Here is a 25,591-nt window from a genome sequence, read left to right on the forward strand (position 1 = left end):
AAATCCACCTTCCAATGAACAGTTCAATAAAGTTTTGGTATTTATAGTTCAGTTGCTATAAAAATCTTTGAACAGCTCAGTAGATATTTTCAAGCCTCTAAATAGCCTACTAAAATAAAGTCAAGGTCAAATAGCCTTACAGGTATTGTTTGCTTTTTCCTCTCTTCATTACTTTTACCAGTTCCGGTGAGGTAGCAGGAAGGAGCATGGAAGTTGCTGATCTGCTGGACTACAGTGTAACATCATGAATATAGGACAATTTAACTTAAGTCAGCAAGCTTGTTCTGGTTGTTCTGAGAGGTGAGATATCCCTGCCTCTGAAGACTCCAATCCAGCGTCTTTCTGTGGCAATTTAGAGTTATTTCAGCCATAACACACCATGAGCCGATCAGCTGGGGCACGGAAAATGGCAGCTGCCATTAAGAACTGACCTACACTGCTGAGAGTTCGAGTTGAGATCAAACTGAGAGCTGAGAGATCGAGTCAGGAGAGAGGGCCAAGAGGTGAGAGATATGGATGACTGGATTAACAGCCTAGGCAGCACTGACCCACCAGACGGACCTGGGATGCTGGGACATTGTATGGTGGAAGTGCTTGGTGTCAGAGGGTTTGTCAGGTGGAGGGCCTGTAAAGAGAGGTTGGACAGGCTGCTGTCATGGAGGAGGAGGCTGGGGAGAATATCGAGAGGGTCAATGGGCAGTGCTAAGGTTGTGTGGAGGCCATGTGGAGGTTGTGTGGAGCTGCTGAGAGGGTAGAGAGCCGGAAATGTCACCTGGCAACAATGGACATTTGAGGTCAACCAGGGTGACCAGGGGGTGCTGTGGAAGTGGAGGAGTCGGAGACCGCAGCTGAGATAGAGAGAAAGGAAATGGGAGTGCCGGCTGGTGGCAACATCTGGCACCAAAGAGCGTGGGGGACAGAGTAATTAATATTGTGAGGAGACCAGTGAGCCCAGGAATCGGACATTCCCCATTGAAAAATGCTAGAACTCAGCCAATTAGAACTTGGTGCCATCTTGCTGCTGACTTGATTAATGAATTATTTCCTATATTCTTAATATTTTTAATAATTAATACTTATAGTTTTAGTATTAAGTTATAGTATAGTAATTTGGTATTAATTTAATATTGATTATTAATGGGTTTATTTAAATTATTATTTTTATTTTTAGCTAATTTATTGGGGGGTTAATGATGGATAATTGGGATGGGTGGGATGGTATGTATGAGGTGAATGATTGGGGTGGGTGGGATAGTATGTATGAGATGAACTGGAATATTATGAATGGGAAATCTAGCTTACCTGGTGACGGAGAGGCAGGAGGGATGAAGGTGCCTATCTCTGGGGTGGCAAAGGGCCAGAATATTCCAGTCCTGCTGGGGAGAGGCAGATATGGTGGGAGCCATGGGGCAAGCCATCCTGGGAGGAGAGATCGCTGCTTGAAAGCAATCCCTTCAAGTAGTTCAGGGTCTAACTCACGAGGGGGGGCACACATCCGACATATTTCCTTCGGAGCAAATGAGTAATGGTCTGAGACTAAGGGGCTTAGATGTTTTGCCTTTGTCATGGTCAGACCATTTTCTACTATGGCTTGACTTCAGGACTCCAATCCTTCCCCACTGTTTTGCTGGGCTCTCTGGTAGGAGCCTCCCGAAAATGCAAGGGTACAAATTTCAGACAGACACACACGTTTGAAAATTAAAAACAATGTTCTTTATCATAAAAGTCAGCAGCCCTAATTACTGGAGCCCCACCCAACCACAGGTGGCCTCATTTTCTCTTGTAATAATCCTTCAGTTGTTGTCTCCTATGCATCATTCTACGCATGTGTGGATGTGTCCTTAATTCTTGTTCAGCATCCAGGGATGATACAGATGATTGATCTCCTCCTGGGCTGTCTGCCAAACTCCCCTCTTCCCTGTCACTCATGCTTCCTTGGTCAGAGGAGGCTTCATCGGCAGATTCCATTGGGAGCAATAAAGGCCTGTTGCATGTGGATGTCTCCCCCACATCCACCTGTACATTCCTTGGGGCTGGTGCTGGGCCAGAGCTAATCACAACACCATCACAAGCTCCAGCACAAGGGACAAGGTTTCTGTGGAAATAGTGCATTAAACGCCTGGACAAGGATGGGAGAATCAACCAGGGCAGCCTCCACCCACGAACAATCGTCAGGCTCACCTTCCACCCATTGCACAAGATACACACACACAAGTTGCTCTTCTTTGGTTTCAAAGGCATAAAAAAATCAACAAAGTCCAGAAAACAGCAACACATGATTCCTGAAAAACTACGATCAGGTAATTTTTCACAACGGCCAAACCCACACGCTGTTATTTATAGCAGCAGCCCTAATTACTGGAGCCCCACCCAACCACAGGTGGCCTCATTTTCTCTTGTAATAATCTTTCAGTTGTTGTCTCCTATGCATCACTCTATGCATGCGTGGATGTGTCATTAATTCCTGTTCAGAATCCAGGGATGATACAGATGATTGACTCCTCCTGGGCTGTTTGCCAAACTCCCCTCTTCCCTGTCACTCATGCTTCCTTGGTCAGAGGAGGCTTCATCGTCAGATTCCATCGGGAGCAAAACAGGCCTGCTGCATGTGGATGCCTCTCCCACATCCACCTGCACATTCCTTGGGGCTGGGGCTGGGCCAGAGCTAACCACAACACCCGCAGGCAGGCAGAACTGATTAGATGGTTCCAGCCCAGACGCCTGTTGGACTCAGAGGGCTTTCAGAGGGTACTTGGGGTTCTACCTGATTCACTCGTTCACAGTTCGGCAGAGTCTCTTGCCGTGGCCTGGAACAAAGCTCCAACGAAGGCTCTTGGCTGGATTGCACTGTTGCAACCACTCTGTGGCAATAGACCCCGGAGAGCTCCTTAGTTTACTCCTTAGTAAACTCCTTAGTCAGGTATTGAAACGCCAGAAGAGACGTCTAGAGAAGTGGTGCAGGAAAAGTAAATCTGAGTCTGATATGCTGATGATACCCAGTTATACATCTCCACCCCGTGTCCACTCAGCGAAGCAGTGAAAGTGATGTGCTGGTGCCTGGGGGCTCAAACTCAACCCTAACAAGACGGAGTGGCTGTGGGTTCTGCTTCCCAAGGACAATCCCATCTGTTCGTCCATTACCCTGAGGGGGGGAATTATTGACCCCCTCGGAGAGGATTTGCAACTTGGGCGTCCTCTTCGATCCACAGCTAACATTAGAACACCATCTTTTGGCTGTGGCGGGGAGGGCATTTGCACAGGTCGCCTAGTGCACAAGTTGCGACCCTATTTGAACAGGGAGTCATTACTCACAGTCACTCATACCCTCATCACCTCAAGGTTCGACTACTGCAACACTCTCTACATGGGGCTACCTCTGAAGAGTGTTCGGAAAGTTCAGAATATGCAGAATGCAGCCGCGAGAGCAATTGTCTGCCTTCCTAGATTCACCCACGTCTCATCAACACTCCGTGGCCTGCACTGGCTGTCAATTAGTTTCTGGTCACAATTCAAAGTGTTGGTAATGACACATAAAGCCCTACATGGCATTGGACCAGATTACCTTTGGGACCGCCTTCTACCTCATGAATCCCAGCGGCCAATTAGGTCCTATAGAGTTGGCCTTCTCCCAGTCCCATCAACTAAACAATGTCATCTGGTGGGCCCCAAGGGAAGAGCCTTCTCTGTGGTGGCCCTGGCCCTCTGGAACCAACTCCCCCCAGAGATTAGAACCACCTCCACCCTCCTTGCTTTTCATAAGTTGCTGAAAACCCACCCATTCCGGAGAGCTTTCTTCAGATCAGTGAAGAAATTGCAGTTTCCTCCTGATCAATAAAGCACCTCTTCTTTCTTCACCACTCCTCCAGGGTGGCTTGATCCCAAAGGGCAGTGATGGCGAACCTTTTTTTCCTCGGGTGCCAAAAGAGCATGCGTGTGCCCACACCCATAATTCAATATCTGGGAAAGGCGAAAACAGCTTCCCCCACCCCCTGGAGGCCCTGTGGAGGCCAGAATTGGCCTCTTTGCCAACTCTTGGTGGGCCTAGTAGGGTTGTATTTTACCCTCCCCAGGCTCCAAAGGCTTCCCTGGTCCAAGGAGGGTAAAAATGCCCTCCCTCACCCCCCCCCCCAAGTCTTTCGGGAAGCAAAAAATGCCCTCCCAGAGCCTCTGTGTGAGCCAAAAATCAGCCGGCCAGCACACACTTGCACGTTGGAGCTGAGCTAGGGCAATGGTTCACGTGCAGGCAGATATGGCTCCACATGCCACCTGCAGCACTCATGCCATAGGTTCACCCTCACTTCCATAGGGTTTCCCGGCAAGCAGTTTCCAGCTGCATTCCAGCGGAGCTCCATTATTTTCCAGCTATTCCCTGCCGTGACCTCAACCAGAACTCACACAATACTTAAGATGCTTTTACAAGTTAGAAGGTACTCAGGTCTTAGGATCCTGTACGCATCCTCATGTCCAATGGATACAAACCATTCCCAGATAATTGGACAAGACTCCGCCTATGCATCTTCTTTGGACCTGCAATATGGCTATCATTCAACTACAACATAATCAGAATGATTTTGTTTGACATCCCTGCAGAAGTTTCTCTGGTCCCCTTTAACTAGATTCTCATGTTACCTGAAACAGGGCTGTGGGGTGGCAATCTAACTGATGCAATAAAGGAGTAAAGAAAGACTGCTGATGCATCATCCTTATCATCAGTAAGCAGTTCTTAGTAATGCCTCTCATCCATGTTCAGTTGAGTTTGTCCTCAGTTGAATTCCAGTGGTGCTCTAGGCATATTTTCCCCATTTCATCTCTCTCAAAGATGGCAGAGGTTACATGGGTACAAACCAATCCAAGGCATCAGGCACCTCCTTATTCCAAGTGGCAATCAAGGCCTCAGAAGGACCTTGTAGCAGATCAACAAGAATAAACCCCAACTGGTTCCCCCTGAAACCTCTCCAGGTCCATTAATCACTGGGGGAACTGTCTAATGGGTCCAGCCTTCCTCAACCTGAATCCTTCTTGAAAAATTGTATTTCAGCTCTCATAATTCTCAGTTAAAATGTGCTTGATGTGTATGTACAGAAGGATAACAAGTTATGACCAGAATATATTGTAGAGTACCATCTTGGGAGAGCCTTTGGCTGATATGTGGTTGCTGACACAGGAAGCAGAGATAAATAGACCTCTTGGCAGCTTCAGGTTTTCATAAAAGTGAGTCCTAACATCACAATAACTAGTTTGTACCAACAAGCTCTGAGGCACATTAACTGATGTTGCTTTAGCCTCGCTTCTCTCATAATCTGGAATTTCCTCAATTTATCCTTCTCTAGGGAAGATTATTTCCCATCCATGTAAACATTTCTTTCTCTTTGGCTGTAATGAATGGTATCTAGCTTTCTTCTGTTTACCAGCTGGACTCATTTTCCACCAGCCCCCAGATGCACCGAAAGGAAACTCTGTGCAGCACAACCACACACAGCTGTTTCCAATTAAATGTTTAAAGCCACTCAGCCAATTAGGGGGAAAGAGAGCCTCTGAAGCAGATGCTGGAATCGAGCATTTTATGGAATCATTTGCCCTGATGAGTTCTGATGCCCAGGCAAACCTATATTTTAATAACTATCATTACTTTCTGTTTTAATACTCAAAAATGATGAAATCCGGATGCAGGAGAAGAAGTTAATAGCTTTCTTCAATTTAAATCTTTTTAGCACTTTCCAGCCAAAGGGAAACACTGGGAAGGTCTGCTATTTCAGTGGGAGAGATGAAAAAATATACTTGGCTTTCCAAATGGGAAAAAGGGGGACATTCAGGGCTTTAAATTTGGCTGCTGCATGCACCTTTAAATCTAATTTAAAGAAGACCTTTGCTTCCCTGTTTGCTTTTTTTTTTTTTAAAGCGGCTTTGATTACCAAAGGTATATTTTGGGAAAACAGAATCCTTGCAGAAAGTTACATGGTTTATTCCAAAGTCTTAAAACATTAAGTATACGAGAAACATAAATACTTCTTTTTATGTGAGTTGTTAGGACATTTATATTCTGCTTAGCTTTCAATCCAATGTGAATTTCTTGTCTTCTCTTTGATAACTCTTTGACTTTATTCTGTGTTGGTCTATTTTTTTCACAGTCTTGCTTGCTTGATTGGAAGCTGCCTTAGGGACTCTTTTTATGACAAAGTAGTAAGATATTATTGATTAAGCTTGGAAGGGAAAAAAGATGAGATGCATACATTGGGTGACTGGGACCAAAATGTTATCTGGTTTTACATGAAAGATCTGCAACAGAAGATTTCTGTGGTTCTCAGTTGTAGAACAGACCATACTTGATGCAGTGTTTTTTTTTTAATTCACTAATCTAAAAAATTCCAGGAGTTTGACCGACCTGGTGTTTTCATAAACTAAATGAAAAACAAAAAGAAAACACTAGTGCTCAGTGTCATATGTTAATCATTTTTCAGTATTTCCCAGAATAGGAGAACATTTGTGAGAAAGACTAAATAAATATGGGTGCTGCACTGTGCTCTACTCAAATTAATATATGCTCATTTTATCATAAATCACTGTGCTTGGAAGACAACTTATCAGTCACTGCTTCTAATATTCTCCCTCAGTTTCCAAATTCTCTTCTTAAGATATGGACAATTGTAAACACTGGAAAATATTTATTTTATATCTCCTCCTTGTTTAAAGCCTGTGCTGAACAACTGGCCTCCAGATCTTAACATGGATTTTTAATAAAGTACTTGAGATGTGTTATGTCATTCTTGATTCAAAATGCTCTACCCTCTTCCCCGTTTCTAAAAAATCCTCCATCAGGGAGCTGAAGGACTACAGGCCAGTTGCTCTGACATTGATAGTTCTGAAGACTCTTGAGAGATTAGTTTTGTCTCACCTGAAAGTCATCATGAATCCACATGCAGAGATAAGAGTGGATTTTGGAGGAGCCCTTACTATATTCAACATCATAGTACAGCAGTAGAAACCTTCATGTTTTGGGCTTCTGTAATCTCCCAGAATTCAAAATGGACACTTAATATTAGAAACATTATTTAAAAGGCACCACAAAAAATGTTTCTCCTGCATCAGGAGCTGTTGATACAGTTTTACAGAGGAATTATTGAGTCTGTATTTGTAATTCTATAACAGTCTCATTTACTACATGACCAAACAGGTTCGACAGAGAGTTAAGGACTCCAATAGAGAGTTAAGACTGCAGAAAGAACAACTGTAAGCAGCCTGCCTTCCACAGAAGACCTGAATATTGCATGGGTTGGAAGAAAGGCTGAGAAGATATCTACATCCTGGACATAAACTGTTTCAACTCCTCCCTTTGGGACAATGCAGCAGCAGGTCACCATTCCTGGGACTCCCAGAATGGGCCGGGAGCATGGGAGTATGGGCACTAGCCCATGTCTGTCCAGTGTGGGGTTCAGCTTCTGCGCATGCGAGATTTCTGGGGGGGGGGGTGCTTCTGCAAATGCGCAGAAGCAAAAAGGCCCCAAAATTGGCCAAAATAAGGTAAGTGACCACCACCGCTTGTCCGCCGCTGCGCCATGAGTGGCAGCTCTGCTCTGAGCAGCCCGTCCGCTTGCTAACCCTGCCACTCTGCCATGCTGTGTGCAGCGACTCTGCCACAAGTGGCCCTGCCCACTCCGCTGTGTCGCAAGAGGCAGCTCCGCTGCAAGTGGCCTGTCTGCTCGCCTGCTCCATCACACCGCTGTGGTCTAACTAAGGCTTTATAGAGTGGTATTAGTATCTCCCTAGTCCTACATTGTATCCCTTTATTAATGTAAGTTAGGATTACATTGGCTTTTTTGTCTGCCGCTGCACATTGCTGGCTCATATTTAGTTGGTTGTCCACTAAGACTCCAAGATACCGTTCGCGGTCACTACTATTGAGTGACTGCAAGTTTATATAATTCTCTGATTAATTCTCTGCCTTATAAGGCAGAGGCCCCAGGATCAAATCCTAGTAAGGGTATGGCTAGCTGATGAGGCCAGAATAAGGCCGAAATAGCGCTATCCTTGTCTCCCTTAATTTTAAAAATTCAGCAAAAACATGTGATATATATATATACACACATATACATATACATATATACATATATACATTTATATATATACATATACAACATATACATATACATATACATATACATATACATATACATATACATATACATATACATATACATATACATATACATATACATATACATATACATATACATATACATATACATATACATATACATATACATATACATATACATATACATATACATATACATATACATATACATATACATACATACATACATATATATATATATATGACGGTCTTGGTATATTCGGGTTTCTTCCCGTGTAGGATTTGGAAACAATTGGGTATGGAACTCGTAATTGGCACAGAATGGTGTGGTCTGCGTGGAGGTATGATCAGAGTTATTAAAGGAGAACTCAGCTACGGGAATATATTTGGCCCAATCATTTTGTCTATCGTGAACAAAACAATGGAGGTATTGCTGTAATAACTTTTTTGGTGCCATCAGTTTGGGGGTGATGGGTGGACGCCAAGGAAATTTTGGCTTGGAGAGTTCTTTGAGTTCTTTCCAAAACTGGGCGGTGAATTGGGGACCACAATTGAAGATGATGGCATCACGTAATCCGTGGAGGTGTAAGATGTGCTGGATAAATAGTTGACCTGTGATCTTGGCCATAGGTATTCAGCGACAAGGGATGAAATGAGCCATCTTGGTTAACATGTCCACCAGTACAAATATAGCAGTGAATCCTTGAGAGACTGGTAAACAGGTGAGGAAGTCCATGGAAATGATATCCCAGGGTCTTTCAGGTGTAGGCAAAGGTTACAATAATCCCAGAGGGGGTCCGGTGGTGGCCTTGGCTTGGTGACAACGGATGCAGGAGTTAATGTAGGCACTGACATCATGGTGCAGTCTGGGCCACTAAAAGGTGCGAGACGAGGCATAGGGTTTTGAAGAGGTCAAAGTGGCAGGCTGCTGGTTGAGGATGAGACCTCGGAGTGGACCTGTGGGAACACAGAGAAGGTCACGGTAGCGGAGCAAGTTGTCAGCAAGGGTCCATGGAGAATCAGGTTCTAGGTCTTGCTTTCTTTGGTTGACAAAGGAGTCCTGGTGTTGCACTTCCCGAATTCATTCTCCAAGATCTACCGCATCGTGGGCGGCTGCGATCGACACGAGAGGTAGAATGGTACAAAGTGGCACAGGTTCTTGGGTTTGGGTGTATTCAGGTTTGCGAGACAATGCATTGGCTTCTTTGTTTTCCCACTTGGAAATGTAGGTAATGCGGAAGTCGAATCTGGCGAAGAAAAAGGACCGTCAGATTTGTCTCTGGCTCAACTTCCTGGCAGTTTGGAGAAATTCCAAGTTTTTGTGGTCAGTTATGGCCTGTACTTGGTGACGGGCTCCTTCCAAATGATGTCACCAGGTCTCAAAAGCAGTCTTCATGGCTAAAAGTTCTTTTTCCCAAAATGGTATAGTTACGTTCAGCAGGTTTAAATTTCCTAGAATAATAAGCACAGGGAAATAAAGATCTGCCGTCTTGGCATTGTTGGAGAAGTACAGCCCCCACTCCAACATCGGAGGCGTCAGCTTCTACGATAAACAGACAAGCGGAATCAGGGTATTGGTGAATAGGTTCTGGCATGAAAGCTTTTTTGATGTTGAGAAAAGCTTGTTGCTCTGTGGTGCCCCATTGAAATGGAACTCCTTTCTGGATAAGGCGGGTGAGGGTGCTGTCAAGGTGGCAAAGTTGGGAATGAAGTTTTGGTAGTAGTTGAAAATCCCAAAAATTGTTGGCCATCTTTTGCTTGAGCTGGAGGTTGCCAAGTTTACAATGCATCGTTTTTTCCAGTGTCCATGGTGATGCCTTGGGAGGAAATGTCATGTCCTAAGAAGTCGATGGAAGTTTGAAAAAATTGGCATTTTTCTAACTTGGCATAAAGGTGATGTTGTCGGAAGCGCTGGAGTACTTGTCATAAGTGGGGTAGGTGGGTTTCTTTAGAAGGAGAGTATATCAAAATGTCATCAAGGTAGACAACCATGAAGTGGTCAATAAAATCCTTAAAATATCATTCATAAAATGTTGGAATACTGCTGGCGCATTGGTAAGTCCAAAAGGCATGATGGTAAATTCAAAATGGCCATAGCGGGTTGCTGAAGTCGGTTTTCCATTAATCGCCTTCACAAATGCGAATGAGGTTGTAAGCGCCTCGCAAGTCGATTTTGGTGGAAATGGTTGCTGTACAGAGATGGTCCATGAGTTCAGAGATCAAAGGTAGAGGGTAGTGGTTACGAATGGTATAGGAACTGAGTTTCCGATAATCACAGCAGAGTCTGAGGTCTCCAGTTTTCTTTTTGACAAAAAGTACCAAAGCAGAGACTGGTGAAGAGGAGGGTTTGATGAAACCTCTGGCCAGGTTCTTGTCAATGAAGTTTTTTAAGGTGGCCGATTCAGGTTGAGACATTGAATAGAGGCATCCGCCAGGAAGTTTTGCATTGGGTAAAAGATCAATGGCACAGTCATAAGGTCGGGGGGGGGTGTTAATTGGTCTGCTTCTCTCTCATCAAAAACATCGGCGAAGTCTGAAATATCTGGTGTGAGTGTGCTGGCAAGCTGGGCAGGAAATGGAGTGGTAAACGGTGGACAGATGTGGTTGACATATTGTAGACTAGGAAAGGAAATATGATTTTGGGACCACACAATGTGGGAATCATGGGTTCTGAGCCATGCTAAGCCAAAGACTATAGGAAAGTGGAGGCCTCTGGTGCCATAAAATTGAATAGGTTCTTTGTGGTGTGCAATGGTTAAGGTAAGTGGCTGGGTCTGAAATTTGATTGGTCCGGACAAGAGAATGCGGCCATCAATAGTTTCGACAATAATAGGAGGTGTGACTGGGCACAATGGTATGGCATGAAAACGAGCGAAGGTTTCATCCATAAAGTTGGTGGTGTCTCCAGAATCTACTAAGGCAGTAGCAGGGAGAGTTTGGGGTGGGTTTTTAAAGTTTACCTCAGTGGCTAAAGTCAAGTGTCTTGAAGATCTCGGTTCATCTGCCATAGCATTGAAATTCAGTTTGGTGCCCGCCTGGCCTAAGGTTTCTTTTAGGCTGGGCTCTGATTGTTTCCCAGCAAGGTAGACTGGACTTGAAATGTGGGCCCGCTGTTCGAGACTGGACTAGAAGTTGGAGTGATACGTCTTCTCTGAGGGCAAATAGCTAGAAGGTGTCCAGCCTCTCCACGATACATGCATAGGCCTTCCGCTCGATGTCTGGCTTTCTCGGCTTCACTCAGGCGAGGTCTGGCCATACCTAGATCCATTGGTTCCTCTCGAGCGATGACAGCTGGTCAGTTTCCTGTGTCTGTTGGCATCTGGAAGGGGCATCTTGGCATGGATTTGAAACCGTTGTTTTGAAATCTTTGGCATGGAGCTGGCACTGGTCTGGTTTTCTCCCCAAACTGACTTTAATATCTGGTGACATGGTTCTGGGCAGATGACAAATTAGTTTTGATGGTCAAACAGATCTGGTAGATTTTATTTAACGTGTTGGGAGTTGAATGGTGCAAATTTGGGTTTCTGGCCATCTTGGAACAGTTCCATAAGGGCTTCCTCATTCCAATTCAGGGGTGTGACTAGTTTCCGGAAGTCAGAGATATACTCAGAGATGGTTTTGTTGCCCATGTGTAATTGGCACAACTGAACAATAGTGTTTTGTACGCACATGGGATCTTCAAATTCTTGTTCAAACCTCTGGTGAAAAGCAGCATCATTTTGTAGGATTGGGTCCTGACGTGCTAAGAAAGGCGTTGCCCAATCAAATGCAGCACCTTTGCACAGGCTTATAATGAAAGAAACTTTCATGGCATCTCTAGCAAAATCCTCTGGAGAGGAATTGAAAAAAAATTGACATTGATGAAGAAATGAGGTGACTTGATCTCTTGCCCCTGTAAAAACTGATGGCTTAGCTAAATAAATATTTGGCCATGGTTGAATGATGATCTGTGGTTGTACGGGGGCTGCGGGTTGATTCTGTAACGTGAAGAGCTGTGCCTGCAACACAGCCACGGTTTGTGTTAAGGCCTTCACATCATTTGCTAAATTGGCAATCCTGAGCTGGCTGGTTGATTTTCTTTTTATGGAGTCATTAACACTGTTCTGATCTCTGGCTAAGATCACTGATAATTGGAATAAAGGATTGCTAAATGCATATATTTGTAAAACACCACATCATCTTTATTTCTCTTTCTTTTGTTCCACACTGAATCATCTCAGCACACAGCACTAATCTCTTATCTTAAACTTCAGTATGGAAGGCAACATCAAAATCATTAAAACATTCCACAAGTCATTCTAAGATTTATGGCTAATCAGAGTTAGCCCAGAGTCATAAAAAATGCAATTAAAAGTACACAAGGCATGTTGTGCTTAGCTCTGGCCCTGCTCCTGCCCCAAGGACTGTGGATGTGGGGGAGACATCCACATGCTGCAGACCTGTTTTGCCCCCAGTGGAATCTGCTGATGAAGGCTCCTCTGACCAAGAAGACATGAGTGACAGGGAGGAGGAGAGTGTGGCAGACAGCTCAGAAGGAGATCAATTATCTAGCTCCTCCTTGGATTCAGAACAAGAGCTAATGATACAGCCACACATGCGGAGACCGATGCATAGGCAACAACAACTGAGAGATTATTATCAAAGAAAATGAGGCCACCTGTGGTTGGGTGGGGCTGTGGTAATTAGTGGGGCTGTGGTAATTAGTGAGGCTGCTATAAATAGCAGCCTGTGGGTTTGGCCATTGTGGAGGATTATCTGGTCGTTGTGTTTCATGACTGCTTTGCTGACTTTGATCAATGTGTGCTGATTTTTCCCCACTTTGAAACTGAACCAGAGCAAAGTGTGTTTCACTTTGTGAAAGAAAAAGGACTGTGAATTGCCTCACAGCTGCAAGCTAAGTATCACAGAACTGATAAGGGACTTGTACAAATTACCAATTTGTTTGGAGACAAGTGCTCTTTGCTATACAAAAAGAGTGCTCTGTTTATTTGCATTTTCGGTATAAAGAACATTGTTTTGAATTTTCAAACGTGTGTGTGTCTGAAATTGTACCTGTGCATTTTTTGGGAGGATTCTACCAGAGAGCTCGACAGAACAAGGCATAGGTTACATTATGAGCTGCTTGAAAAAACCTCAATATTTCTCCATAAAGCAAGTGGCAGTTGGAACAGAGTTCTTTTCAGATAGGGAGGAGGAGTAGAATATCTGAACTCCCAGCTCACAGGACAGATAAGTCATGTGTTGACCATGCCCACACCTGGTTTAGCGAAGGGGTAGCATCAAAGCATGTTAATATAACACAACTGGCAGGTGAGGAGGGCAAGTAGAACATCTAACTTCTTAGCATTGAACTATGCAAAGTTTTTGTCTACTGTATATGGGTTTTTCATTTTGTATTTTATTAAGTTTTATTCTGTATGGTTTTATTTGAACTGTATTTTTAGTGTGCCTTATTTTAAACTGCTTGGAGAATTGCACTTACTATGCATTTTATTTTTTTAATAATTAAATAGTAATTATTCCACTGATAGGTTAGCCCAGTAAATATGCTTATGAATCCTGAAGAAGCCTTTTTCACAAAGTTTGCTTTTTTAAAAATCCTGATTTTTGCTTAAATAACTTGCCAACCCATAGTTAAATAACTTAAATTCTTTGTATCAAGTTACAAAATGTTCTGTAAAATACTGAACCAATATTACTTTGGAGTAACTTCAGAAACATCTGAAGAATATGATGAAAATGTTGCTGCTTTTGCCTCATTTCCCTTCTTTGATTTTTTCCTGAGTTGCCTTATGTAGATATCACATTTCCATTTATTCTAACAGGATATTGAAGGAAAATATTATGGATTAATGTGATTCTTAATTCTCCACCTTTTTGTCTACTTCCAGGATGTTCTACAGAAGAATTCTGCTGATAATCATGTATTTATTTTTAAAACATATTTAGAAAATACATGGACTCATATAGCAGTTCGATGTGGATTTGGGGAAAAAGATAGGTTTGTGCTGTGTCCGCATAGTAACAGCCGGCTGTCAGAATCTAGCTCGCATATCCCTCTCCAGGGTGCTGATTGGGCGCGTAAGCCCAGTTACTCGTAAGCGGGAACTTTCCTCTGTATTCATTGGTAGCTGCCTCAGAAGGCATGCTGTATATAAGCCTGTGATTTCATGTTTGAGTTTCTAAGCCTGTACCTGCCCGGTTGGCACGTTCTGTCATTAAACTGTCATGTTTGATTAAAGGCCTCAGTTATTATACTGGCGACGAGGATTCAACCCTGCCTTTCCATCTTGCATCTATATCTGCAGTAAGTGAAAATGTCTGTACAACTTACTTTTCCCCCTTTCAACCCACAAGGGGAGACCTGGGACTCTTATGTCGCTCGGTTCGACTGTTTCCTGATCTCAAATGGGTATACCGAGATCTCTGGGGACCGCAAAAGATCTTATTTTCTCGGTTTCTGCGGCCCCGAGATGTTTGAGACGGCCAGGGCTTTATTTGCTCCAGTCTCCATACACGATGTGCCTTGGCAGACGTTCCTGTCAACGCTTCAAGATCATTATGCCCCAGCCCCAGCCCGCTGTGCCCGGAGATACGTCTTTTACCAGAGGAATCAGGCGGAGGGGGAATCAATTAATGAATTTGTGGCCGCTCTCCGCTGGGCTGCTTTATATTGCGAGTTTTCCAACTTGAATGATTATTTGCTGGACAGGCTAGTATTCGGAGTCCGGGATGGCCGCCTTAAACGCCGCTTGTTGGCCACCCGGGAATTAACTTTTCAAACGGCATTAGCTGAGGCTCGCGCTTTTGAGCTTTCCACACAATCTTTGGCAGCCATGGACAGTTCCGTGAACATTACGGCCAAAGGGCCAGCGGTGCCAGAGAAACCTAAAGCCGCTGCGGAAAAGGAGGACAGCAGCGAGGCTGAGGAGGAGGAAGTCTGCCGGCTGGGGGCTTCTCGGGGTCGTGAGCCTCCTGCTAGCCGCCCCCATCCCCCTCTATCCCCTTGCAGAGGTTGTGGGGGAAACCATTATCGGTCAAATTGCCCGTTCAAGGAAGCATCTTGTCGGCGTTGTGGGGCCAGAGGCTACATTGTGAGAGTTTGCCGTTCCCGGAGGTCCCCTCCAGTCGCCCCTAGAGAGCAGAAGGAGTTCCAAGGATTCAATCCCCGCTGGCAGAGGAGATTTTCTTCCACAAAGAGGGATGACTGCAATGCCATTTATAGCTGCCCGCGCCCATCTAGCACATTTGTGAGGAAAACATCGGTTTCTACAGAGAAGATCTCCGTGATGGTTCGCCTGGGAGGCGTGAATTGCTCCATGCAAGTGGACACGGGCTCCGCTCATTCCTTGGTTTCCTGGGCCACGATAAAGAGATGCATGCCCGGCTTGAGCAAGAATCGCTTACAGCCATGTACTGTGACTTTACGGGACTACCAAGGGGCGCCCATTCCGGTGTTGGGGGAAGGGAGATTCCCTGTCAGATTCAAATCGTTCACGGGCAAGTTGCCTCTTATGGTGGTGGACGGGCCATTTTCCAGCCTCCTGGGTTTAGACTGGTTTAAGTCTCTGGGGCTTTCTGTTTCGGGGGTGAACGCTGTTAGGGGGGGTCTGTATTTAATGAGCTTACAAAGGAATTCCCCTCAGTCTTCGATGACAAGCTGGGTTGCTACACGGGAACCCCGATTTCTTTTAGCCTTGACCCCAAAGTGCCAGCGGTGAGGCTGAAACCCCGCAGGGTGCCCATTCCCCTCAGGCCAAAGGTTGATGCTGAATTAGACCGTCTGATTGCCCAAGGGGTGTTAGAGCCGGTTGACCAGGCTGTTTGGGAGACCCCACTGGTCATCGCTTTTAAGGGGGATGGGGGTTTGAGATTATGCGGGGACTATAAATGCACTGTCAATAAGGCTCTGGCTCACCACTCGTACCCACTCCCAGTGGTGCAGCAGTTACTCCACACTCTGGGTAATGGTAAGCTCTTTGCCAAGCTCGACCTATCCCAGGCTTACCAGCAGCTCCCCGTGGACCCCATGACTGCTGAAGCCCAGGCGATTATAACACATAGGGGGGTTTTCAGGTGCCATAGGCTGCAATTTGGGGTCTCTATTGCACCGGGTATGTTTCAAGGATTAATGGAGCGTTTGTTGTATGGGCTGGAAGGCACGGTGCCCTACTTTGACGATGTCCTGGTCTCGGGGAGTTCCGAGGACGAACTACTTCGCAGGGTAAAGAAGGTACTGGTCAAGTTTCAGGAGGCGGGACTCAAACTCAAATCAAAGAAGTGTGTCTTTGGGGTTCCAGAGGTTGATTTCCTGGGTTTCAGGGTGGATGGAAAGGGAATCCATCCCACCCCAGAAAAGACTAGGGCCATATGGGATGCCCCCAGACCCCAGTCGAGGGAGGAGCTGCAGGCTTTCTTGGGTCTCTTGAACTTCTATGCGGTCTTTATCCCGCATAAGGCTTCGGTGGCAGAACCGTTGCATAGGCTGCTGGACAAGCGGTCTGCTTGGCACTGGGGGGAGCGGGAAGAAGCTTCTTTTACAGGGGTCAAAGGGATACTCACCTCAAATAGCGTCCTGGCACAATATTCCCCAAGTCTGCCATTAGTTCTTACCTGCAACGCCTCCCGGTATGGAGTGGGGGCAGTCCTTAGCCATAGATTACCAAATGGCTCGGAAGCCCCTTTGGCGTTTTTTTTCTCGGACCTTGGCCGCGGTGGAAAGAAACTATGGGCAAATAGATAAGGAGGCATTAGCCCTTGTGGCGGGAGTCCGCCGTTTCCACGAATACCTGTATGGAAGAAGGTTCGAGTTAGTAACGGACCACCAGCCCTTGTTAGGGTTACTATCAGGTAACCGCCAGAGCCCAGCTGTGTTGTCTCCGCGTATGACACGCTGGATTGTTTTCTTGGCCAATTACACCTACACCCTAATATATAAACCGGGTCGCCACATTGCGCACGCCGACGCACTCAGCAGATGCCCTATACCTGAGGAAGTAACAGACCCCGCACCCGCCAGCTCCGTTTTTGCTCTGTCAGAAGGACCATTAGTGCTGGCTGCTCCAGAGGTGTCTAGGGAGACAGGAAAAGATTGCATTTTGGCCCAGGTAAGGCAATGGGTTTTAAGGGGGTGGCCACTCGCTGCCCCAGCTGACCAATTCATTCCTTTTTTTCGCTGCCGCACTGAGTTCTCAGTGGAGAAGGGAGTTCTTTTAAGGGGTGGCAGAGTGGTTATACCAGGTAAACTGAGGAACCAGGTGTTGTCTCTGCTGCACAAGGGTCACCCCGGCATAGTAAGAATGAAGGGTTTGGCCAGGGATTACGTATGGTGGCCAGCCTTAGATAAGGAGGTAGAGCAGCGTGTGGCTGACTGTGCAGTATGCCAGGAGAGCAGGTCCATGCCCCCCCGTGCTGAACCTTTGACTTGGGAACCACCTGCCGGCCCCTGGTCGCGCTTGCACATAGATTTGGCCGGTCCCTTCATGGGGCAAACTTTCTTAATCACTGTAGATGCATATTCCAAATGGGTGGAGGTGGCCCAGTTACAGTCCACTCAGTCACAGGCCATTATTGAGTCTTTGATGACCCTATTTGCCACACATGGATTTCCGGACCTATTAGTTTCGGATAATGGGCCGCAGTTCACATCTGTCCTGTTTGAGTCATTTTTAGCAACTGCAGGTATTAGACATGCCTTAACCTCACCTTGGCATCCGGCCAGTAATGGCCAGGCGGAACGGGCAGTTCGGACAGTTAAAGAGTCCCTCAAAAGGTTGCCCCCGAATTCTTGGAAAGCCAGGTTGGCTGATGTGCTCCTGGCCCAACATACCACCCCATGTGTAACCACGGGAAGGACACCAGCTGAGCTTTTAATGGGTCGCAAGTTGCGGATTATACTTGACAGGCTGCACCCAGGGTACACGGCAGCAGTGCAATGGCCTGAAGCAGCCGGACGTGAGGTGTCAGTGGGAGACGCGGTATTTGCCCGTGCCTATTCGGGCCAAAAGAATTGGGAGAAAGGTACGGTATGCAGGGAACTGGGGCCTCGTTCGTTCGAGATAGAGTTAAGGGACGGGCGAATTTGGAGAAGACACCTGGATCAGGTCAGACTTAATAGAGAGGGAATGTGTGGAGACCGAGAAGCCAATGAGTTTCAGGGGGAGTGTTTTCAGGAACCGCCCACGGCAGAAGAGAGTTCAGGAAATTCTTCCTCGGCAAATAGCAGGGAGGCGGAGGTGGTTCAGGCTCCCCAAGCTATCCACCCGGCTGAGATCGCCGGTTCGGGACATTCCGCAGAGCCCCGGCGCTCCGAGAGAATCTGTCGCAGACCGTCATATTTAAAAGATTATGTCTGTGTCAGCCGAAGGGGCAGGAGTGCTGTGTCCGCATAGTAACAGCCGGCTGTCAGAATCTAGCTCGCGTATCCCTCTCCAGGGTGCTGATTGGGCGCGTAAGCCCAGTTACTCGTAAGCGGGAACTTTCCTCTGTATTCATTGGTAGCTGCCTCAGAAGGCGTGCTGTATATAAGCCTGTGATTTCATGTTTGAGTTTCTAAGCCTGTACCTGCCTGGTTGGCACGTTCTGTCATTAAACTGTCATGTTTGATTAAAGGCCTCAGTTATTATAGTTTGTGGTGGGGCCAGTTTGCTAAAAGATTGCAATAATTTACAGACTTCTAATCAAACTGACAATGATTGCCTAAACAGTTCAGTCTTAGAATTGGAAAGGATTTATTTAAGGAGGATAAAAATACCCAAATGTTGAGATTGATATGAGCTGTACCTGAGGTAGACAGGAAGGAGCTTAAAATCTACTTAGTGTGGAAATAAAATGATGCTAACCATGATTTCTAGCCATAAATAAGGAAGTGACTGATGGCAATTTAACAAGAAGCCTTAAATAAACTTTTTATACTGTAAGCCGTGGTGGGTAAGTAATGAAAATCAACCATTGAACTTACCTTATATCTGAACAGTGATTCTTTCATATAGAAGATTCCACAGTTGGTGGGTTGACCTCCGTCTGTCAACCAATCAAGAGTGAGCCCATACTATAAAAGCTCAAGTTCTGTCAATCAATCTGCTTTTTTGCGAAGTTCGAAGCTTGGGCTCAGTGTGGTCAACGTGCATAATGATTGACAGACAATAGACAATTAAACAATAGCAAATAATACAAGCACAGAAAAGGTAAACCTCCTAGGTAAGAGGAGGAATCAGAAAGAAATAGATCACTAGATTCTCAAGAAGAGAAGGGAGGGCCCGACTGTGGAATCTCCTATATGAGAGAATCACCGTTCAGATAAAAGGTAAGTTCAACGGTTGATTCTCCAGCCTATAGGAGATTCCACAGTCGGTGGGACCTGCCAAAGCCTGAGTCCCTTGGGAGGGTAATACTAGGTCTCCAGCGTGGAAGTCAGTATGACCCGCTGGAGAACTCTCCTACAGAAGGCTGCATCAGAAGAGGCCTATAGTGTTTTATGAAGGTATTAGGACCAGACCAAGTGGCTGCTTTACACACCTCCTTTAGAGAAGCCTTCTTGGACCAGGCCGCCGAGATGGCTGCACTTCTGGTAGAATGGGCAGTAATGCCCCTGGGATGAGAAATTGCAGATATATCGTAGGCCTTAGATATGACCGCTCTTATCCATCTACCTATGGTGTTGGAATTGACCTTTCTCACCATAGAGGCTGGCAAGAATGAAACGAAGAGGGCTTTGGATTTCCTCCATTCTGCTGTGCATTTTAAATATATGCGCAAGGCACGCCTGACGTCCAAGGTGTGCCACTTTCATTCCAGTGGATGTACTGGTTTGGAACAAAAGGAAGGCAGGGAGAGCTCCTGAGATCTATGGAAAGGAGAATTTACCTTAGGGAGAAAGGATGGATCAAGGCGTAGAATTACCTTGCCAGGCAGAAAAAGACAGAGGTCTTTATGCATAGATAAGGCCGCTAATTTGGAAATTCTCCTGGCCGAGGTGATAGTGACCAGAAAAACCACCTTTTGAGTTAGATGGCGAGTCGAAGAGTCCCGGAGTGGTTCGTATGGATACCTCATCAGAGAGTCACCACCTTGGTCAGGTTCCAGGTTGGAAAGCGATGAATGACCGGTGGGCTACATAAAGAGGCACCCCTGAGAAGGCTTTTAATCAATGGGTGTTGGGATAAAGGAGAAAAATCCGCACAGGCTAACACTGAAGATAAGGCCGAAACCTGGCGTTTTAAGGTGTTGGGGCAATCCTTTGGCCAAGCCGTCGCTCAGGAATCCCAGCATCTTGCCTATTGTCAGGTCAGTTGGTGAGCATTGCGCTTCCTTGCACCACTTGCAGAAGGTGCGCCACGTGGAGGCATATATTCACTGTGTAGAGGACCGTCTGCTATTGATGATCAAGTCCATCGCTCCGGAAGGCACCTGGCGATTGACTAATGTGAGCCGCTCAAGCGCCAGGCAGTCAGTTTCATCCAATTGGGGTCTGGAAGGCACCTGGCGATTGACTAATGTGAGCCGCTCAAGCGCCAGGCGGTCAGTTTCATCCAATTGGAGTCTGGGTGACACACTGACCCCTGCTGTAATGCGTTGGTTCATACTGGGAGACACCAAGAAGAGGATACAGACAAGGTCATAAGGTCTGCAAACCATGCCCTGCGTGGCCAGTAAGGGGCCACCAGTATGAGATCTGCCCCCTCCTCCAACAGCTTGCGTATTACCCTGGGGATTAGGACAAGGAGAGGGAATGCGTAAAGGAGCCCCTCTGGCCACGGAGAGCACCCTGACATTGGAACCTGGTGAAAAACCGAGGCAGGTGAGCGTTCGTGCTGGTGGCAAAAAGGTCCACTTGAGGCCGACCAAATCGAGAGCAGATTCATTTGAAGATGCTGGGATGCAGCCGCCACTCCGTCTGATCTATTGTGGAGCGGTTGAGCCAATCTGCTGTGGTGTTGTCCTCCCCTGCGATGTAGTCCGCCCTGATAGAGAGCAGGTGGTTCTCAGCCCAGGAACAAAGAGTCCTGGCCTCTTCCATAAGTGCAGTGGACCTGGTGCCCCCGTCTGTTTATATGCGCCTTGGCTGTGGTGTTGTCGGTGAGGACCAGGATATGCTTCCCCACCGTGTGTCGCGGAATAGACTCACTTAGGATCAGCCCGCGTGAGCTGAAATGAGACTAACCACGGAGGCAATGGAAATAAACTGCGAGGAGATCTTCAAAACGAAGTTATTTTTATTTAGAAAAGTATAAAAAGTAAATATGCCTGGAGCAGGCATAAAGCATGTCTTCACATTGTAAAGACTTCTAAAGGAAGATGGTGTCTGCCTTCTCTTCCTGTACAGAAAAGGAAGTGAGGAAAGCAGGTATACATCATAGAAAGGGAGGAACTACATTAACAAACAAGAGTTAACTATTTAACTACTGAATGTTTCTAGATGTCTTTGAAGGCTGTCAATACACAGCGTGACACCCCTTCTTTGGCACTCATCAGAGACATGAGGGACATCAGTTCACATAAGGCACATTTTCTTGGAGAGGTATTCGTGTTGGTCAGCTGGCAATGGCTTATTCAGCAGGTCAGCGATCTGTTCAGTAGTAGGCACATACTGTATTTTCATGAATCCTTCTTTCACACTCTCTCTGGTATTTCTATACCGGATATCAATGTGCCATGAACGAGCTCCAACATATTCAGCTTCAGCTATGTATGTAACTGAAACATTATCTTCCATGATAACAATGGGTTTCTTTGGACATTCCAAAATACTATCAATAAGAGCAGAAACAGAGGTTAATGCATTACAACAATCAGAAACACATGCATATTCAGCCTCAATTGAAGAGCAAGAAATAAAGTTCTGTTTTCTAACTTTCCCAAAAATTGGACAACCATTTAAAAACATTATGTAATCAGAAGTACTTTTCCATGTTTCTACATCACCTGCCCAGTCAGCATCTGCGTAGCAAATCACTTCAGGGTACTTATCATGTTTCGGCTATAGGAACAATTTCATGTCCTTTGTATGTTTCATGTATCTCAGCAGTCTGTTTATGCATGACCAATGGAACGTAGTTGCTTTGCCAACGTATCTGGACAGTAGATTCACACTCAGTGAAATGTCAGGTCTTGTCCAACTGCTGATGTACAATAGGGATCCAATCACTGACCGATACAGCGTTTGGTTCTCAAACTCAGGGTACTCTTGTTGGGCTAACCTGTAAAAGTCAGTTTGCATGGGAGAATGACAAGTATGTGCATCAGACATATTACAGTTCTGCAAAAGCTGGTCAACCTTACTTTCTTGTGAAAGAGAGAACCCCTTCTCAGTTTTCTTAATCTGAACACCTAGATAATCATTAATATGCCCTAGGCTTTTTAAAGTGAAATGTTTCTCTAGACCCCTGGCAAAAGTTTCACTCATGCATTTGTTGGGACCAATGTAAACAATATCATCAACATAAACAAGAACAATTTCATAAAGTTTACCTTGCCCTTTTGTGAACATGCATTCATCAGAGACGGACTTAATAAAGCCCATTAAATTTAGCTTTTGAATGAGGCAGCGGTACCACATGAGGGCGCTCTGTTTTAGGCCATAAAGACTTTTGTGCAGGTACCAGACATCTCCTTCTCGGTCCTGGAACCCGGGTGCACTCTTGACGTAGATCTCTTCATTTAGATCAGCGTTCAGGTATGCAGTCTCAACGTCGAACTGAAAAACCTCTAAGTTCAAAGCAATAGCGGTAGATAGGGCAATTTTGACACTTTCATTTCTGACAGTGGGTGAAAAGGTATCAGTGTAGTCATCTGTGAAAATCCTTGAGCTACGAGTCTTGCTTTGTATAGCTTTCCATTATTTGGTTTTTGTTTGACTCTATACACCCAACGTGTGCCAATAACTTTCTTGTCTGCTGGAGGCTCTACTTGTTGGAACACCTTAAGTTTCTTTAAACAGTCCAGTTCATGTTCCATAGCCTCATACCACTTTTCATGTTCAGATTCTGGTAAAAGTCTTATTTGATGAAAATTTTCAGGAGGAAGTGTAAGATTGTTACATAAGAAAGAAAAAGGAGTGTGAGATACTTGCTGTGCATATCTCTTTGGAGGAGTTCCTTTGGTGGTTCTCTTTGAACGCCTTGGAACTTTGGTCCATTCTTCAACATCATCATCTCCATCTCCAAGTTCATCATCAGGGATATCATCTGCAACTGTTGAAGACTGTTCATCATCTGGAACATCAGGATCATCTGGGACAGCTGCCTGAGAGTCAGATTTCGCCACACCTTCAACATCATCCTTAGGAAAATAAACTGAAGTATCATTATTATGTATACTGGACCAATTGGTATCTTCTTCAAATTTGGCTGAATTAGAAATAACAGCTCTATGGTAAGTGTCAGCAAATTTGTAGTACTTAGAGCTTTCATCAAAGCCGATGAATCTCATTCTTTGTGACACTGGACCTCCTTTTCTTCTTTGGTCAAGTGGAATGTTAACAGTGGCATAACAGCCAAAAATGTGGATGTTTTGAACATCAGGCTTCTTTGCATGAAGCAAGTAATAAGGAGTCTCTTATATAATGCTACTCCAAGTTCTGTTAACAATGTAATTAGCATACCTTAATGCTTCACCCCAGTAAGAAAAGTCCATGTCAGCATCCTCTAGGAGACAATGAAACATAGTCTGTAAAACTCCATTCCTTCTCTCTGAAATACCATTAAGGGCAGGAGATGAAAGTGCTGATGTTTGTTGACGGATTCCATTTCTTTTCATCCATCCTTGGAACTGCTGGGACATGAATTCTCCACCACAATCACTTTGAATTCGTTTGATCCAGACATCATATTGCGTAAGAACCTCTGCAGCAAAGTCTTTAAAGACATGAAAAGCCTCAGATTTTTGTTTCATTAGAAGCACAAAACCATATCTTGAGTAACTATCAACAATAGTCAAGAAATACTTACTGTTACCTTTAGTCGGCCGAAATGGACAGACAATGTCGGTGTGGACCAATTCAAAAATGCGTGTGGACAATCTTAGGGCATGCTTGGCAACCGGAGATGCCTTGGATTTTGCTGTGTTGCAAACCTTACAATCAAGATGAACCTTGCAATCACCATCAATTTTAAAACCATTCACAAACTCTGGCACCTTTGCTAAAACTGGATAAGATGCATGGCCCAAGCGATGGTGCCATCTATGAATACACCTGGAATGAAAAGATTTGTTTGTTAATACAGGTTTAACATTAGAAATAGCATTAGGAACCTCTTGGACTTCATTGGCTTTATGAGCCTTTGGAGCTATAGTGGCACCAGGTTTTCTCTCTGGACCTGTGCCTTCGCCCTTTGGAACTTTCATACTTACATCACCTTTTGGGGGAGGTTTAGGTTTTAAGTAATAAACACCTCTGATAGGGATACCAGTAGCAAGGATTTGGCCATCCCTCATGATGTAAGCTTCTGACGGTTTTTGAATCACTGTAGTCCCTAAGTCGGTACACGCTGAGTATGTTGTTCTTGGCACTTGGAATGTAGAAAACACGTGAGATGTGTCTGTCCAGTTCTTTCACGTAGACAGTTCCTTCTTCTTCCACTTTGCAGAGATATGCTGCTACTCCAATCACCTCTTTGACGTCAGTCTTGTGGAGCTCGGTGAAAAATACCTTCTGGTATGCGATGTGCACGGCTGCTCTGCTGTCCAATGTCCATAAGTGACGAATGTCATACTGTGAACTCTTGTCAGGAACAGTGTTGAGGAGGAGAGTGTTAACATAAACACATTTCTCACCTTTTGAGTCTCGTGGAGTTGACTTGGAACCCCCGGAGCCTCGTCCTCTGGATCCTTTTCCACGCGCTCCTTTGGGTTGAGTGGGGTATCAAGGAGATTCAGACTCGCCAGATTGAATACTTTGTAAATCACTGGATTGAGATTTTTGACTGTCATCTTTCTTGGATTGTTTCTGGCGTGTGTATCTCGAAGTGTAATTTTTTTGTTGATAGCTCTTAGCCAAGGTAGGTTTGTATGTAGCTGACATTGGTCTGAGTCTAGTGTGCAGAAAACCTTCTTATTTATTTATTATTTATTATTTATTATTTGGATTTGTATGCCGCCCCTCTCCGAAGACTCGGGGCGGCTCACAACAAGTGTAAAACATATCATAAATAATTCAGTTAATTAAAATATTTAAAGATTTAAAAAACCCCATATACTAACAGACACACACACAGGCATACCATGTATAAATTAAATGTGCCCAGGGGGAGATGTTTAGTTCCCCCATGCCTGACGGCAAAGGTGGGTTTTGAGGAGTTTACGGAAGGCAGGAAGAGTAGGGGCAGTTCTGATCTCCGGGGGGAGTTGGTTCCAGAGAATCGGTGCCGCCACAGAGAAGGCTCTCCCCCTGGGGCCCGCCAACCGACATTGTTTAGTTGACGGGACTTGGAGGAGGCCCATTCTGTGGGACCTAATCGGTCGCTGGGATTCGTGCGGCAGAAGGCGGTCTCTGAGGTATTC

Source organism: Erythrolamprus reginae, chromosome 5, assembly GCF_031021105.1.
Source record: "Erythrolamprus reginae isolate rEryReg1 chromosome 5, rEryReg1.hap1, whole genome shotgun sequence".
NCBI classification, from domain to species: Eukaryota; Metazoa; Chordata; class Lepidosauria; order Squamata; family Dipsadidae; genus Erythrolamprus; species Erythrolamprus reginae.